This window comes from Corvus kubaryi, unplaced genomic scaffold, assembly GCF_017639235.1.
Source record: "Corvus kubaryi isolate FWS band 111438036 unplaced genomic scaffold, C.kubaryi_AGA036_p1.0 37396, whole genome shotgun sequence".
In the NCBI taxonomy this organism is placed as follows: domain Eukaryota; kingdom Metazoa; phylum Chordata; class Aves; order Passeriformes; family Corvidae; genus Corvus; species Corvus kubaryi.
The window spans coordinates 5,347,755-5,356,496 of record NW_024581135.1 but is presented as its reverse complement, the minus strand read 5'-3'; the positions used below and the strand labels follow the sequence as shown (position 1 = coordinate 5,356,496).

General features: G+C 44.1%; 1 protein-coding gene across 1 annotated transcript in view; it reads left to right on the top strand.

Moving 5' to 3' along the window:
- Positions 1 to 518: 518 nt before the first annotated feature.
- SPOPL (speckle type BTB/POZ protein like) overlaps positions 519 to 8,742 on the top strand; it is a 33,391-nt gene continuing 25,167 nt past the window's right edge. Inside the window, exon 1 of the mRNA XM_042040688.1 lies at positions 519 to 731. The gene's annotated coding sequence lies outside the window, so the exon portion shown is untranslated. The remainder of the gene's footprint in view (positions 732 to 8,742) is intronic.

Here is an 8,742-nt window from a genome sequence, read left to right as displayed (position 1 = left end):
ACCCATTCTCCCTCGTCCTGTCACTACCTGCTCTTGTAAATAGTCCTCCTGACTTCCCAGTAAGTTCCCTTCAAGTACTGCAAGGTCACCCCAAAGCTTCTCTCTTCCCGGCTGAACAATCCCTTTGTCTCAGCCCCTCAGGAGAGGTGCTCCATCCTTCTGGACGGGCAAGAGGACACGAGGCCACGAGAAGGCGCAGGAAACTCCACCTGAGCACGAGGAAGAACACCTTTCTGGAACAGACTGCCCGGAGAGGGCGCGGTGTCTCCCTCAGCGGAGATATTCCAGACCCATCCGGACGCAATCCTGCGCCACGTGCTCTGGGATGGCCCTGAGCGCCGGGATGGCCCTGAGTGCCCCGATGGCCCGCTGCGGTCCCCAGCATCCCGGGAGCGCTCACCCACAGCCCGCGGGCGGCCCGGCCCCCTCCCCGCCCGCTCCCGCCCCGCCCCGCGCGCGTTCCCGGATGGAAGCGGCGCGTCCCGCGGCCGCGTGACCGCTCCCTCCCGGAAGTGCGGCGGGAGCGGGAGCGGAGCCGTGCGGGAGCCGGGAGGTGCCGAGCGCGGGGCGGGCACGGCCGGGAGCAGCGGGACTCGGCGCGGGCAACGATGCGGCTCCGCCGCCGCCCGGGCTCGCCGCCTTCGCCTCCCGCCGGGCGCCGGTGACCGTCACAGCGTCCCCGCCCCGGCGGAATGAGCCCCGCCGCGCCGCCCCGCCAGCACCGCGATCCGGTACGTGCCGGGCCGGGGCTGCGGGGGGAAAAGCTTTTGTCGTGCCCTTGGGCCCGGGGCAGCGCCGGGAGGTGCTGCGGGAGGGCCGGGCTGGGCCGCGGCCGCCGGGGCGGGCGGTGTCGGCTCTGCGGGGTCCGAGGATCCGGCGATCCAGGGATCCGGCGATCGCTGCCTCGGGCTCCTGCAGGCCCGGGGTGAGCGCTGCCCGCCGCTCGGCCGCGGAGAGCCCCGCGGAACAGCGCGGTGTTTTCCGCCCGTGCCCTCATTACCCCCCCGGTGCAGTTTGTTTTGGGAAGTTCGCGTCTCGTAAGAAAGAAAAAAAGGTGTGTGTGTATGGGGGGGCTGGTTGGAAGGTTGTTTGCCGTCTTTGGGCTGCGGCAAAGTTTGAGGGACGCTGTGGCAGGGAGTGAATGGTGTGTGAGCAGAGCTCCCCTCGATTCACCGGGCTGCGCGCACCATCTTAGACGTGGTCAGGAAGTGAAGTTGACTCAGGCTGGGTTTCACCTGATGATGTCGTCTGCTGAAATTCCCGGGAGTCCGGGGGAATTTGCATCACACTGAGGCTGTTCGAGGGCACGAGTAGGTGAGAAAGACCGTGAAGAATGGAAAGCAGCAAAACAAAGGAAGCAGCATGGGTGATATCGATGAGCTCTCGGTATTTTTTTTAACTGCAGGGCACTGAAATCAGCAATCAATTTTAATACTCTTCAGTTCTTTTCTAAAGAAATGTTAAGAGTTATAAAAATAGTATTTGAACAAAAAGGATTGTTTCGAACCTCCTGCCAGGAAGAACAATCTGTGACAGAGTCAAGCTGGGTCCTTCCTTATTCTTATCAGCTCTGCAGAAAGCATTATTTTGATAGATATCCCATATGGTTACAGGAATTTTTACCACAGTGGTTCTGAGCTAAACCATTTGTATGACTGCCAAGGCATTTTGTTTTAACCACTAGAAAAAAAGGTTTAAAAAAAAGAAAGTCCCTTTTTCTGTTTTTACTAGAAGTTTTATTATTTCTGGAAACAAATATCCCTTTTTAGAGGGGCACTTAGCAGTTACTGTCACTTCTGAAAGTATTTTACCTGGCTTCTCTCTCTGGGCCTTCTGGGATGTGTGGCCAGGACAACCATAAATGTTTGTGAAGGATTTCCAGTGTGTGTCTGTTGCATGGTATTTCCCCCTCACTCTGTAAGGGGATATTTACTCAGGAAAGGGAAAATAATTTTTAAACAATATGCCTTTTGTATATAAAGCTGCAAACTTGTCAGCCTTTGGTACATCAGCAGAAACCGCGTTTAACTCTCTTCTGGAAATCTGAGATTTTAAATATCCAGAAATATCCTTGGTGTTATATTCCCTTGAAACAGCTTTCTGCCAAACTTTTAACTTTGGTACTTTGCAGTCTGCTTTTAAACTGTCAGTGAAAATAAAGAATTACATTCTGTACTTGCATAGGCGGCGCAAGCTACTTGTTGCTATTAAAAACTTGTATATGCTATAGACAAATATAAAATGAATTTGAAAAGCCACCAAGTTTTTTTCCTGGCCCTAGTCACTGGTTTCAACTGTCAGTGCATGCTGTTTACAGTTTTGCATGTTCAACTGAAATCACATATTCTAAAACTACTTTTTTTTCCTCTTTTTTTCTATCGGTTGTGTTTTGCTGTTGATTTTTGTGCCTTTGAAAGCACCTAAACATAAATATACAGGAGAGAATGACACCAGTTGTCATTATCAGCGTAAGTTAGAGTGGAGAAGAAATAGCTGAGGACAGCAATAGGTAACAGTTGACTTGCACTTAGGTCTCACTGACTTTTCTCTTCATTTGTTCCTCCCAGGTTTTCTGTCTGCATTTGTTGTTTTTCCAGCCTTTCATATACAGTCTCTTCGCATCTGGTCACGTTTTTTCTCCTTGCATCTCACGCCCTTGTAGAAGTGGTGGTAATTAGGAATTTGTGCTGTTGAATGTTTCCAGGCCCACAGCGTAGGCTTCTGTGTGTCTTGCCTTACAAAACTACCTCAGCCTGCTTTTTTCTGTTATATTTTCCTGTTGATGACAAGTGGATATTTTTGGTGTTTTTTTCTCACAGTTTTTGTGACAGGTTCATATGCTCCTTATGAGCATTTCTATCTCCTTGTCAAAAGCAGTCTGCTTCCTGTGTATTTAGCAAAACCTGGTTGAGACTATGGAAGTCTAAAGTGAGATTGTTACACTTCCCAGAAGCAGCAACCTGATACTTGTAGTCATAAAATCCTGGGATCTTCAAAATACTGTATCCCCAATCAAAGCATGAAGACCATGCATTTTGTTGTGTATGTCCTGGGCCCTGCATTTTTAGGATGAAATAGAAGACACTTCCCTCAGTGCTTGATTAATGCCTATCTGTGCTCTCCAAGAGGCTCTTGTACCTTGGCTCTTGGCACTGGCACAGGTTGCCCAGAGCAGCTGTGGCTGCCCTATTCCTGGAAGTGTCCAAGGCCATGTTGGATGGGGCTTGGAGGAACCTGGGACAGTGGAAGGTGTCCCTGCCCATGGCAGGGGGGTGTTGGAATGAAATGATCTTCAAGTTTCCTTCAAACCCAAACTGTCCTGTCATTCCACGATTCCCTTTCCCCTCTACAAAATACATGCATATTCACAGGAGACCTTCCTTCCTTTGATTTCTTGAGAAACTTTCCAGTTCATGTTCCTGTGACATTCTGTTGCTTCTTGTCCCACTCACATCAAAAGGCTTCCTATTGGAATTGTCCCTTCAAATGGAAGTAGGAAATCTCTCATTCGGTTTGTGCTCGGTACTTAGAGGAGATTTGTTGCAACTCTGTGAGGTATTTTAGTGGTGGTAATTTAGATGTTCTTAACTGAGAGAAGATGGTTGCTTGCTTTAGTTCAGTGTTTTTCTTAAGAAGTGTGTGTAACTGTGTTACGGAGAGTGCATAAATGTGGGGGTTTGGTAATATTTTAGCTATTCAACTTGTGTGGTGGAATTTTGGCAGAAGTGTATGTTCAGTGTTGGAAAGAGCTTAACCTAAAATCCCTCAGCTATAAACCTCAACTTTGCTGGTTTTATTTTATCCGAGTTTAATAGCTTTCCAGTGTGGTTTTTGGTAGCCTGGTTTAAAATTATTCTTTATCAGCTACAAGGTTTTTTATGTTTTGTACAAGGAATCACTTTGCAACCATGCATATATCTGTTAACGTTGTTGTGATGAGTGTTTGCATATAGCGTTTGGGAAATGTAGTGGAAAGTGAGATACTCTTTCAGCTGATTCAGAAAGTCATTGGCATGGAATAACCCAGAGAGCTCACATGTCCAAATTCCCTGAATTAGATTACTTATCCTTGATACTGCCTTGCATCTCCCAGAAACCATTTATCACTTCATTTTTTGGTGAAAAATACTACACATGCTACTTTTAATTGTAACAGTTTGTGTCAGCTCATCCACCGCGGTTCTCATGACATTTGCTCTTTGCACTGTATTGTGACTTGAATTCTTAAGTAGTTCAAAGGTGAAGTATCATTTGATGTGTAATTTACCTGGCTGCTTTACAGGAAGAAAAAGCAATTGTGTGCCAGGAAGAATGCAACAGAGTAGCTCTTGGCGTAGGCAGTGCTGCTGCTGGTGGAGTAAATGTCTCCAGCAGTTGGGAAACTTCCAAAGTTCATGGGGTGGGAACCTCTTATTGTTGTGCAGTGGAAAGGATCACTGGGTGAAACTTGGGAGCCAAGCTTTCTCTTGGCCTCCTTCCTGGTTGTTCCTTTAATGTTTGTCCTCTCCCAAGAGCTCACTTACCAGTTGGTCAAGTCTTTTGCAAAATCGATTCATGAGTAGGGCTGTGAGTGGAGATGAAGGAAATGGGGGGGGCTATGACTTGTACTTGATGTCTTTCAAATGCCTTGTTTTCTTGTGTACTGAATGTTCAGCAAATTAATTAGACTTGGGTGTCTCTAAAAGGGTTTGGGGTGATTGCCATCAGTGGTTGCTTCCTGAACAACTGAAATGAGGTGTAGGTGCAGAACTCCTCTGGCCTGAGGAATAGCTGGTGTAACTTTCTCCTCTGGTGTCCTACTTTCTAGCTCTCTGTTCCATGTTGACTTTTTCTTTGGAAAACTTCACAAAAGTTTTCATTTTCCTGGCTTTCTTTATTCATATTCAGTTTTTAATTGATGAATCTGGTTTCTCCATTAACATGGCCTGTAGCCTCTGAAGGACAGATGATTTCAATACACAGAGTTTAAGTTAAAAATCACTGGGTTAAGTTGAAATAAAATCTAAACACAAGTAATTTGTTGCTTCAAGCACTTAATATATTAATCTAATTATTCAGATTAGCTAATAATTTCTTTAAATTCTTTAGAGGAGACACATGTTTACTGTCTTCAGCACAGAACACAACAGGGCTCTGAATTACTTCATCTGTAGACATTACCTCAGCAACAAAACCAGCACTCTTTAGTGGCAGTTTTTCTTAAATTTTAAGGCAGATAGATTCCATGTTAACTGAGTTTAATTTCAGAGTTACTTGTTTGTAATCTAAACTCTTGAAGATAAAACCAGAACAGTTTTGAAACGCATATAGATAACAGGTGGTTAATATAGTTTGCTTCAGCTTCAGGGATGGAGCAATATATAAAGAAAATACTGAACTTTAGCTCCTTTTTGTAAGTATCAGATGTACCAGTGGGCACATTGGTATTTGCATATCAAATCAAATAACTGTTGCTGTAACAGGACGAAATAGTAATTTTAACTAACGTGTCTGTGCTGTGTGCAAAGTTAATTGCAGCAAAATTATTTGTGTACATCTGGATTTATTCCTATTTTTAGGTGTTTTTTCATGCATTTGGAAAGTTCCACATAGAGTCTGTATGAGCTTATTTAAAGTCATATTATTTCAGTTCTGAAAATGTTATTCTGGAGACGAAGTTGTCTGAAATCTCTGGCTGATGTGTGTGGTTGCAGGTTAATGTAATGCATTGCTGTCCTGACTGTCCAAGTGGGTGTGATCTCACTCTTGGGTCTGGCACTGCACTTGGCATATGATGGTTTCAGAGGAATAAAATGTATGAAATCTATTTTCAGTGTGATCTCTGCAGAGTATGTCAAGGTAGTTTTTTCTGTTTCCTTACGTGCATATAGCAAACAAATTTAAATAAAAAATGGCAGCAGAATAATTGTGTTGCGATGGGTGATATAGCTTCTAAGAAACTGAAACTTCTTATGCTGAAGAAGTTTGACTAAATACATTTTTTGTGAGTTTTGCAAAATCCACTGGGCAGGTGGTTGATCCAGGGGAAAAAATACAGTAAATAGATCCAAAGGATTTGAATTAATACTGTTGCATCTCATGAGAGCCTTGTGATTAGGGGAGTTCCTGTCTTGCTTATGACAAAAAAACCCCTTTTTAGTAACATTCTCCTGAAGTGTTGGTTTTCCCTTTAAAAAAAAAAACAACAGAGGGAGGGAGAAGGAAAGCATGATGGAAGTGAAAGACAGTCTTCCATAGGCAATAATGCTCAAAATTTGTGTGTGGCAAACTTTATATCCAGAATTAGTTGCTATGATTAGTTATATTAATAAGATCATCAAGTAAAATCCACCTTTATTCTGTAGTCAGGGGTTTTGAATATTGTTTTACAGGCCAGGCGTAATTTTTAATGATTTAAATAGCAGTTGTGTTTGGAAATGTGCCATCCCCTCCAACGAGTGTGAGACTCTGCTCACTGAGTGGTGAGGGGAAAGATATATGGCAGTAACATCATCAAGTGTTAGTCTGGGTTACTAATAAATTACAGTGTCTGAGCTTTCAGAGGTTTCCAGAGTCACTTGTAGAGAGAGGCTCGGCACTTGGTGTTGGCTGACTTCTTGATTTCCTGACAGTAAATTGCATTTTTTTCCTTCTGTTTATTTTAGTGCTCTGGGAGAGCACTTTTCTGTGGCGGCACTGCAGGCACTGCTCTGTGTGTGATGAGATGGCCTCGTTGGGATGATTCACAGCAGGGTTGTGTCTTCTGTGGATGGAGGCAAAGAGCAGCAGACTCAGATCTGCTTCTGGTCTGCCTTGTTTGACAGCACTCAAGATGAAACCAAATCTATTTACTCCACAGCCAAGCCACCCCAACAGGCCTGTGCCAGTCTCTTTGCCTTGCTATTTACTTGGGAAATTTTCTTCTGTCTTGAGCAACTAAGACTGTGCTGTAAGTGGGGAAACTTACAGGGAGCTGCCAAGCTTTGAATTGCTTTTGTTGTGGAAAAAGGGATCTTAAACAGATTATATCTGAATGGTTCTTAAATCCTAAAGTATAAGCAAAACAGTGCCTGGGTGTTTTTTGAACAATAGAATGGTAGAAGTTGTACAATGGTGTACTTGTCTTTGAAATTCAGAAGCCAGTTTCTCTTGGACTAATTTGTGAGCTGGACTCGTCCTTCCAACTCAAGATACTCTATGAACTTTTAGGATTTTCTTTATCTCTGTGGGTCTAAACCAGTTTAGCTGCAGTCCAATTCTGAGAGGTCAGGTTTTGCTTGCATTGATGGCTTTTAGAGATTCCTGCTTCGTATTCACCAAAGCAAGTGTGTGTGCAGCTCTACCTGTTGACCTGCCTGTCTTTCTTAGGATGTGTCTAATCAGCTGTTGTGGATTAGTTCAATTTCAAGACTGTTTGGGCAAATTAGCATCAAATGCAGTTTGGTCCTCTGGCAGAATTGAGTTTTGGGCTTTTTTTTCTCGATTTCCTAGCTTAAAAGTATCAGTTGTTTTTTTCTCAAGGTCTGACACTCGGGCATAGAGCAGACCTGAAATGAGCTGTGACTCTGAGAATCTCCAAGATGCAGCTGTGTGCACAAATGTGACCACTGGTTTGCCGTGAGAGGTAACAGGGCAACAAATGGATGATCAGCCCCCCTCCTGACAACATCTGTGAGTGTGAGCTTTTGCCTGCTGAAAGCAGTTGTAGCAATTCGATGTGAGCTTTGCAGGTGATGCCAGTCTGCAGAGGTTAATGAGGAGAACATCATGCTGCTCTGTACAGCTCCTTTGCAGCAAATGAAAACACCTGTCTCCAAAGAGTGTAGGGCAGTGCTTCTGGCAAACCTTACAAGTTTTAGAAGTAAAGAAAACCAAAACAACCCAAACCACCCCAGACTAGCTGTGAATCTCCTAGGGAAAGATACTTTCTTATTTGGTTGAAATCAACATTCTGTTGGCTAATACAGACTTCTGTTCCAAGTGCAAAGAAGAAGGTTAAGATTAGCATTTTCAATTTGGTGAACTCTTAATTGTGTGTAACTAAAGCATTTAGGGTAAAAATGTCTTCACTTAATATACTTTCACATGCCAATGATTTGTTGGAGTAAGAGTAATGGAGTGAAACTAAGGAGGGGAAAAGATCAGTGTGGCTGTATACCAGGAAACAAACCCCAACAGCAATAGATTATTTGAATAGAATAGTTTCCCAAGAGGAATCGTGGTGGAAATACCCCTATTTTGGGTCCAGTAAAACTAGACTGGGCAATGAAAATGAAAAATGCTGTAAGAAATAATCTTGCATTTCTTCTCCAGGGAAATGTATGGATGACTGCTGTAGGGAATGGTCTGGGATATCTAATACAGAGCACAGTGGGTTTCCTGTATTACAGAACAATAATGCAAGGCTAATGCTGGGGGATTTTTATCAGTAGGCTTGGCTGATGTAAACTAGACAGCTATAGCTCCAGCTCTGCTGAGCACTTGGGCTTTCTCTCAGCTGAGGTAAAATTCAACTTTATTTTTCAAAGGCTTAGGGTAGGAAAGAAAATTTAGAGAAAAGCCTGAAAATGGTGTGTACTCAACTTTTCAGTTTGTACAACTAATAGGTGCTATCTTGCTAATTTTGAGCTGCTGACTTCAGTGTTTTCAGTCACAGCTACACCACCACCCTCCTGAAAAGTTGGGCATTTCCCATGTGCTGGGTTTTGCCTTGCTGGGGCTTTTCTGCTGGAACCACCACGGGGATGTGCTTTTAGATTCCGG